This window comes from Apium graveolens, chromosome 2 (genome assembly GCF_009905375.1).
Source record: "Apium graveolens cultivar Ventura chromosome 2, ASM990537v1, whole genome shotgun sequence".
NCBI classification, from domain to species: Eukaryota; Viridiplantae; Streptophyta; class Magnoliopsida; order Apiales; family Apiaceae; genus Apium; species Apium graveolens.
Window position 1 is genome coordinate 15,982,661 of NC_133648.1, and position 8,568 is coordinate 15,991,228.

The 8,568-nt window shown below is 35.7% G+C and overlaps 1 non-coding gene across 1 annotated transcript; it reads left to right on the top strand.

The window, feature by feature from the left end:
- The first annotated feature begins 7,354 nt into the window (after positions 1-7,354).
- Positions 7,355-7,459, top strand: LOC141710225 (small nucleolar RNA R71). Its single transcript, XR_012570756.1, has one exon. It is a non-coding gene; the product is annotated as a small nucleolar RNA R71 (small nucleolar RNA).
- Positions 7,460-8,568: the final 1,109 nt, after the last annotated feature.

Consider the following 8,568-nt stretch of genomic DNA (forward strand, 5'->3'; position numbering starts at 1 on the left):
ATGTACCAAACAAAAGGGGAAGAGAAATTGGGTCCTTAATGTTCAATATTTTTCTAAATATTTGAATATTGATATCATTTTGATATACAAGGATCTATATCTGTGCTTCTATTTTTATGATATATCTAACAAAGTATTTTGCAGGATTTTTAAGGAAGGAGCTTTAAATATTTTATGTGAAAAATACCTTTTAAAAATTCATGCATACACCAAGGGGAAGCACACACTGATAATTTTATGTTTATTTGGCAAATACCAAAAAGGGGAAGATTGAAAGGATATCATCGATATATTATTTATTTTGTTATTTGTACGATTAAACATAAAATTAAGAACACATAGATCCTCTCCATTATGACATAAATTTAATTGATTCAAATCAAAGTCAAAAAGTCAAACTAGCAAAATCATGTCTTTCAAACATAAAGAGATATTCCATTTTTGTAAAAATATCAAAACTATATCTTTATGGAAAATATCTCTAAAGTGATATGATCAAAGAAGAAACATTAAGATATGATATTTCTTAGATCAGTATTGCAACATGAATATGACAACAATATCGAATAAGGAATATATCAGAAATATTCTTTGGAGGTCTCGTGCTATATCAAAAATATTTAACTCTTTGCTCCAAAATATATTTCTACTTATATAAAAAGAGTTTTTAATCAAACATTATTAATATTCATGATTGGAATATTAATATCCAGTTCTGTAAATCAATTATGTATACTTACAATAATTTTCTCCCGGTTCGTAAAATCAGCATTTCTCGAAGAAAATTATTCAATAAATACTAAAATACATTTTCTATCATCCAAATATATATTATATATTAGGAAATATATTTTATGTATTTATTCAAGTCAAAATTTTGGTCAAAAGATCCATCTCCTTTATTTCAAGACCAATGATATTTCCACTCGGAAGAAAAGCTGACAGAACAGTTTTATTTTTAGATAAAATACTTTCACATGCTAAAATGACTTGAAATTTGGCATGGATCATTTAAATGGTATTTTCTAAGTATGATAAAAATTTCGTAGCATTCAGAAAATTTTATCCGGGCACAAAAATCGAGGCAGTTGGTCCCATAGTTGACCACGTTTGACCTAGTTACCATTGACTAAAGTTGACCAAAACTTGCAGGACATCATTTTATATTATTTAAGTATTTATAATATTTTTTATGGTATTTATTTAGGAGTTTTTAAGTTGATCGTAATTAATGGTGTTTAATCCTTAATTAAAGTGATTAAACAATGATTAAAAGAAAAATGAAAATATATATTTATTTAAATATCTCAGCTGAGATTTTGAACCCATAAAGTTTTTTGTCTCTTATGTCAAGTTGCAAAGAAACACATTTTGCTTTCCATGTCATCAATCCAAGTGACATACACCATCCACCATCCATTTTACTCTAATCTCCACCATTCAATCCACCCAACTTCTCCTATAAATAAACCCACACCCCAACCCATTTTCTTTAAGCTAAAGAGCCACAAAGTTGCTGGGATTTTTTCCAGCGAACTTTTCTGACCGTTCTTCAAAAGTGGTAACTTTTAGCTTCTTATTTGAGTTCTTTTTATTTGAGATTTGTACTTAATTTCTCTACTTCATCTTAAGCTCTAATATAAGATCTCTTATAAAGAAAGTTCTCAAGAGAAAAGAGAACTAAGATTCAAACTCGGAATTCGAATAAGTACTTGATCTTTAAACAATCATTTCATCAAGAAGATCTATAAAGATAAGTACTTAATTTCCAAGAGTGAGATTTAAATTTGACACAAGTTCACGAGTTATCCAATTACTTTCACGCTCTTTAATTGGATCTTGGCTAATAAATATTCATGCACATAAATAATTACGAAGAAAAGTTTAATCCCTTCTAACATCTTTAGTGTTCCGGGGTATTATAACTCGATCTATAAACTCTTCGTAATTTGTCAAATATCAAAACGGATTAAGTTCACGAGTTAGCCAATTATTTTCACGCTCTTTAATTGGACCTTGGCTAACAAATATCGTGCACATGAAATATTACGAAACATAGTTTAATCCTTTCTAACATCTATAAATACTTCGTAATCATCCGTTATTTAAAGACAAATCAAATCCACGAGTTAGCCAATTAATTTCACGCTCTTTAATTGGATATTGGATAACACATATCGTGTATATAAATAATTACGAGACATATCATATAAGCCCCTTCTAACATCTTTCAGTGTTCCGTGGGGTTCTTATTCGATATATATAAACTACTCGTAATTATTCGTCTAAACTTCAAAAGCACGATCTTACGCCAATTACTTGCACTTCTCTTATTTGGATCTTGGCTAAGAATCATAAAACTTATACAAGTGTTTGAAGTTAAAAGTATACTTTGACCACATAAGTATCAAAACATAAGTATACTAAAATCCTTAAGCCTATGAGAGTAAAGGATAAGTGTTAGGGCGAAAACACGTGCTAAAATTCACGCAAGTATACGCGTTCACAAGTAGTATAAGATATAAATCAGATTCGTTCCCATAAAGACTGGTTTAGGTTAAGTTCAATTTATGCACCTATGCAACAATGTATGGCTATCATTTAATGCTAAGACACATAACATTTTGGGTTGTTTATAACTAAGAGATTATACTAAATAGCATTAACAAAGAGAATTGAGGTTGAATTACTTATATGAGACAAACATGTGATTCTAACTTCATTACTACTTCATTCAAGTCATTGTTCTTAACCTTGGCATGCAATGGTGATGACACTAATCAGATAACACGAAACTGATAAACGCCAACTTCCGTTGCACGAGTACCATTCTACCAGACATTCACAAAAGAGATAGAAGCTGAATATGCACCAATTATATTGAGACCCTATATGTCTATAGAATTTGACAACATAACGGTTTAAGCACAAGTTATCTATCATGATTACATAGGGCAAGTAAGATGGTTAAAATTCCCTACGAATCATGCATAATAAATACATTAACCTATGCTAACATGACAAGTTCTAAATCTCAAGATTCACTGTCGCTTCAAAAGAGATTAACAAACTATCTTATATGTTAGCTACACACATAAGACGAATAAGCACAACCAATACTAGGATATCAATCAATCACCACACACCAAGATATCGAACAAATTAATTATTGAAATCCATAAGTAAATCCGCTAGAACCCCATGACAACGATTAGTTTATAATTGAACTCATCGTCACCATGGGTTCAATTGAAAGCATGGTATAAAACAAGGTCTTAATAAACTGAATAATAATTAAAGTACAAATAAAAAAGATCTAGGTTCAAAAAGAACGAAAACGAGCATCCAAAGTTACAACTAATTCAAAGAATCACAAGTTGAATATAAGATCTTCTTTTTCGAAGTTGTTTTGTGCTTCTAGGTCTTCTCCTTGGTATCCCAATCTTTCTGGATGATGAAAACCCTTTTTTAAGTATATATAAGCCCATATTGGATCTGGATCCTTAAAATCGTCAAATTTCACTCAAAAAAGGTTTTTCAGCGAAATCAGTGAAGTCAGCCGCGCATCAGTACACGGGCGCCTGACACCGGTAGGCGGGCGCCTAACACCAGCAGGCGGGCAGGCGTTTCTGAAAAATTCTGATGAATCTTATTTTGCCCATAACTTGAGTTCTACTCGTCAGAATTAGGCGATTCAACTGCCCACGCGAAGCTAAAGAGATTCCCTACAACTTGAAAATGACCTTGGCTTCCAAATCTGATTAATTTTCATCATATTTCCTTTAAAAGCTCATTTCTTCATTTAACTGATACTTGAAATGCAATACCACAAAAACACATCAAAATACCAACAACTTGAGTCCAAAACACCAATTTAAGCTTGTAATAAAGCGTTCCAAGTGGATATAAAATCCACTTATCACACCCCCAAACTTGAATCGATGCTTGTCCTCAAGCATAAACACACTCAAAACTACAAAACAAACCTAATGCATGAATGCAACTACGTGAATGCAACTAAATGATAATGCAATCGATCCCCTCAGAATAACCATAACCAAATGAATAAGCTAATGCCTCTAAGAATGCAATGACTTAAAACAGAGCTCGAATAAATCCCACAAACCAACTTACAAACCAGAAACGTGCATGTGTGGAATGCTTAATAGATATCTCTCGATACTAGATCAATAACCATAACTTATCTATCATCGAAACAATCAAAAGTTTATAACTGGAATAGACGTTAAACGCATAATGACTCACAACACCTCCTTTCTACTAGAGTTAAACAAGGTTTCATGCTATTATTGAACACATAACAAAGATGCTTATTTGACCGTGCAATGAATGAGGTCCCAAAATACTTATACAATAATACCCATGTAGCGAGCGTTAGGCTAGCGTATCCCAGACTATAAAAGCCTTAGGTCACTAAGCACAAAGTCCCCTAGAACTTAATAACTCGGGTATTAAAGAGCTCACTCTTGATCAATTATGCATAAACACATACTTTTTTTTCTTTTTTTTTTCTTTTTTTTCAATAATTTCTGAATGAGTGTGTTTCACTCCATCTCATTCAACCCTAGACTACTCACAAAAATATGAGCAGGCTACTAGCCATTTGACGCCTAACCTTACAACAACTAGCAATGAAATCCAAGTTTTTCTCTATATTAAAAATTCAGTGTTCTTTTTGTCATTACGAGAATATCACAAATTCTAAATATAACCAAGTGATTAAATCTCAACAACAAACAAGTATGATCATGATCTAGATTAAAAGCAACCCTATAAGACTTTGTGAAAATATTTGTTTCTGGCATGCAAAACAATTCATTAGGACTTAAACATCCCTCTATTCGTCATCACCACACTCAAATCAACATCAACTTATCAATCAGAAATAGCTCAACCTAATGGATCATGTTATATGCATGCAAATGCAACTACATGAAATCACATAATAACATAAACAAATATGTCCTATATGAACAATCATGCAAAAATATGAATAACTACAACTAAATATGCAATATGAATCTATATGAACTATATGGACACACACAAACTAATCCTTACATTATCACCCCCAAACTTAAAATTTTCAATGTCCTCATTGAAGGTAATAATAAGGATTTTAGACATACCTAGTTATCAGGAGGATCACCCTCCTCGGGTGGAGGATCAGGTGGCCAATTAACCTAGACACCAGTGTCTCGGGAAACAGTACCGAGAGCGTGTACCAAATCCGCAGCAAAATGATGGTGAATGTCATGCACGGCCTCTATACGCCTAGTCAATCGCCTGTACTGCTCATCACCAACACCAATCCTATCAACTGCCTGCTGCGCATGAGAAGAACCCTCTGTAGGCACTGGAGGATCCGTTCGGCTACCCTCTACATCATCAAAAATATATCCCATCCCCTTGTCAGGGGGTTCACTTAAGAATGCATAACTCAAGTGATCTGGTAGTGGGTTGAGCTCACGTGTGGGAGTATCTTCAATAGATGGTTCAAAACGCTCCTGAGTAATTTTCAGCTCTGCTAACCTAAGAGAATCGAATGGCATATCCAACTTCCTCTTCCACGGAGGTGCATTCAAAACCTGTATTTGCTCTGTTCCTTCTTCATCCTCAATAACTGATTTCCCCATTAAGGATCTCTCTAAGGCATCTGACTTTGGCATTTGCTCAAGTTCGAATTTACTATAGAGTCGACCCACTCTACTTTAAAGCACTCTTCTTTAGCTGTGGGTAACTTTATTGCCTCGAACACATTAAAAATGACATTTTGATCATGAACCTTCATCGTAAGCTCTCCTTTCTGTACATCAATCATAGTTCAGCCTGTATCCAAGAATGGTCTTCCCAAGATAATGGGAATCTTCTTATCTTCCTCGAAATTAAGAAATACAAAGTCAGCAGGGAAGATGAGTTAATCCACCTTGACCAAGACATCCTCCACTATACCTCGTGGATAAGCGATGGAACGGTCAGCTAGTTGCAATGACATGTATGTTGGTTTCGGATCAGGAAAATTAAGCCTCTTGAAGATAGATAAGGACATCAGATTGATGCTAGCTCCTAAATCACATAAACACTTGTCGAACGACAAGTTTCTGATGGTGCAAGGAATAGTGAAGCTTCCAGGATCTTTAAGCTTCGGAGGCAACTTCTGTTGCAACACAGCACTGCATTCCTCTGTTAGAGCAATAGTCTCTAAGTCATCGAGCTTCACTTTCCGAGAGAGAATACCTTTCATAAACCTTGCATAGCTAGCCATCTGTTCCAGAGCTTCAGCGAAAGGTATGTTGATATGAAGTTTCTTGAACACCTCCAAAAACTTCTCAAACTGCATATCCAGCTTTTTCTTCTGCAGCCTCTTAGGAAAATGAGGTGGAGGATAGATCTGTTTCTCCCCTGTATTACCCTCATAAGGAGTGTGTTCCAAAGTAGTCTTCCTTGGTTCCACCTCTGCTTCCTTCTACACTTCTTCTTCAGCCACAACTGTATTTTCTGAAACTTGAGATTTTTCAGGCTCTTCGTCTTGCTGAATGTTGGGGCTTGCGACCTTTCCAGACCTCAAGGTGATGGCGTTCACCTGTTCTTCAACTTCCCTCTTGCCTGGATTGGCTTCTGTATCACTAGGAAGCGTTCCTGGTGGTCGATTCAATAAGGCGTTAGCAATTTGCCCTATTTGGTCCTCCAGAGTCTTGATAGAAACAACCTGGTTTTTGCACATAAGCCTCAACTCCTCCAATTCAGATTTTTCATTCGAATATTGACATGTACCTTCATGAGTTTGAAGTTGGAGTTGTTGTCTTGGTGCGAGTTGTTGCTGAAAACCAGGAGGATTGAATTGCTTGTTTTCAAACTGCTAAAACGGTTGTTGCATCGCATTCTGATTGTTGCTTCAACTGAAGTTAGGATGATTCCAATTGTCAGGATGATAAGTGCCTGGAACTGGTTGCTGCGATCTCTGAAAGTTGCTCACAAACTAAGCTGAGTCACTAGATATAACGCATTACTCCGTAACATGCGGACCTGTACACAGCTCAGAAACACTAATTATCTGCTTAACACCATAGTTAGGCAGAGAATCGATCTTCATAGACAATGCCTTTAGTTGAACAGTGATAGCCGTAGCTATATCCACTTCAAGAACTCCTGCTACTTTGCCCTGTGGACATCTCTGGATTGGATACTGATATTCATTAGCAGCCATCAGTTCGATTAGATCATAAGCTTCTTCATAGCTCTTTGCCCATAATGCTCCGCCTGATGCTGCATCGAGCATGGGTCTGGACTTTGCTCCCAACCCATTGTAAAAAAATTGATGATCATCCAAGGCATTCTATGATGAGGACACTTCCTAAGCATCTCCTTGTAGCGCTCCCAAGCTTCACACAAAGATTCTCCCATTTGTTGCGTAAATTGAGTAATAGCATTTCTGAATGCAGCTGTCTTCGCCATAGGGAAGAATTTAGTGAGAAACTTTTGAGCAAGATCTTCCCAAGTAGCAATCGAACCAGCTGGTAGAGAGTGTAACCAGCTCTTAGCCTTGTCCCTTAGAGAGAATGGGAAAAGCCTCAGCTTTATAGCATCTTCAGAAACACCATTGAACTTGAAGGTGTCGCAGATCTCAATGAAATCCCTAATCTGCCCATTGGGATCTTCCATTGGAGAACCCCCAAACTGGATTGAATTCTGAACCATCTGAATTATGCCAGGCTTGATCTCAAAGGTATTAGCTGTGATAGTTGGCCTGGCAATGCTAGATTCAATGCCATTGATCTTGGGTTGAGAAAAATCCATCAAGGCTTTCGTTCGTGCTACTGGATCTCCCATTGTAATGAGTACCTGAAGCACAAACAAATAAACCGTTAAAGTAAAAGAATCCGAGTCACTGAACTTTAACGACCACTGATGACAAGCACATGAACTAAAAATTAACACCGAGTCCCCGACAGCGGCTCCAAAAACTTGTTAGGGCGAAAACACGCGCTAAAATTCACGCAAGTATACGCGTTCACAAGTAGTATAAGATATAAATCAGATTCGTTCCCACAGAGACTGGTTTAGGTTAAGTTCAATTTATGCACCTATGCAACACTGTATGGCTATCGTTCAATGCTAAGACAAATAACAATTTGGGTTGTTTATAACTAAGAGATTATACTAAATAACATTAACTAAGAGAATTGAGGTTGAATTGCTTATATGAGACAAACATGGGATTCTAACTTCATTACTACTTCATTCAAGTCATTGTTCTTAACCTTGGCATGCAATGGTGATGACACTAATCTAATAACACGAAACTGATAAATGCCAACTTTCGTTGCACGAGTACCATTCTACCAGACATCCACAAAAGAGATAGAAGCTGAATAGGCACCAATTATATTGAGACCCTATATGTCTATAGAATTTGACAATATAACGGTTTAAGCACAAGTTATCTATCGTGATTACATAGGGCAAGTAAGATGGTTAAAATTACCTATGAATCATGCATAATAAATACATGAACCTATGCTAGCATGGCAAGTTCTAAATCTCAAG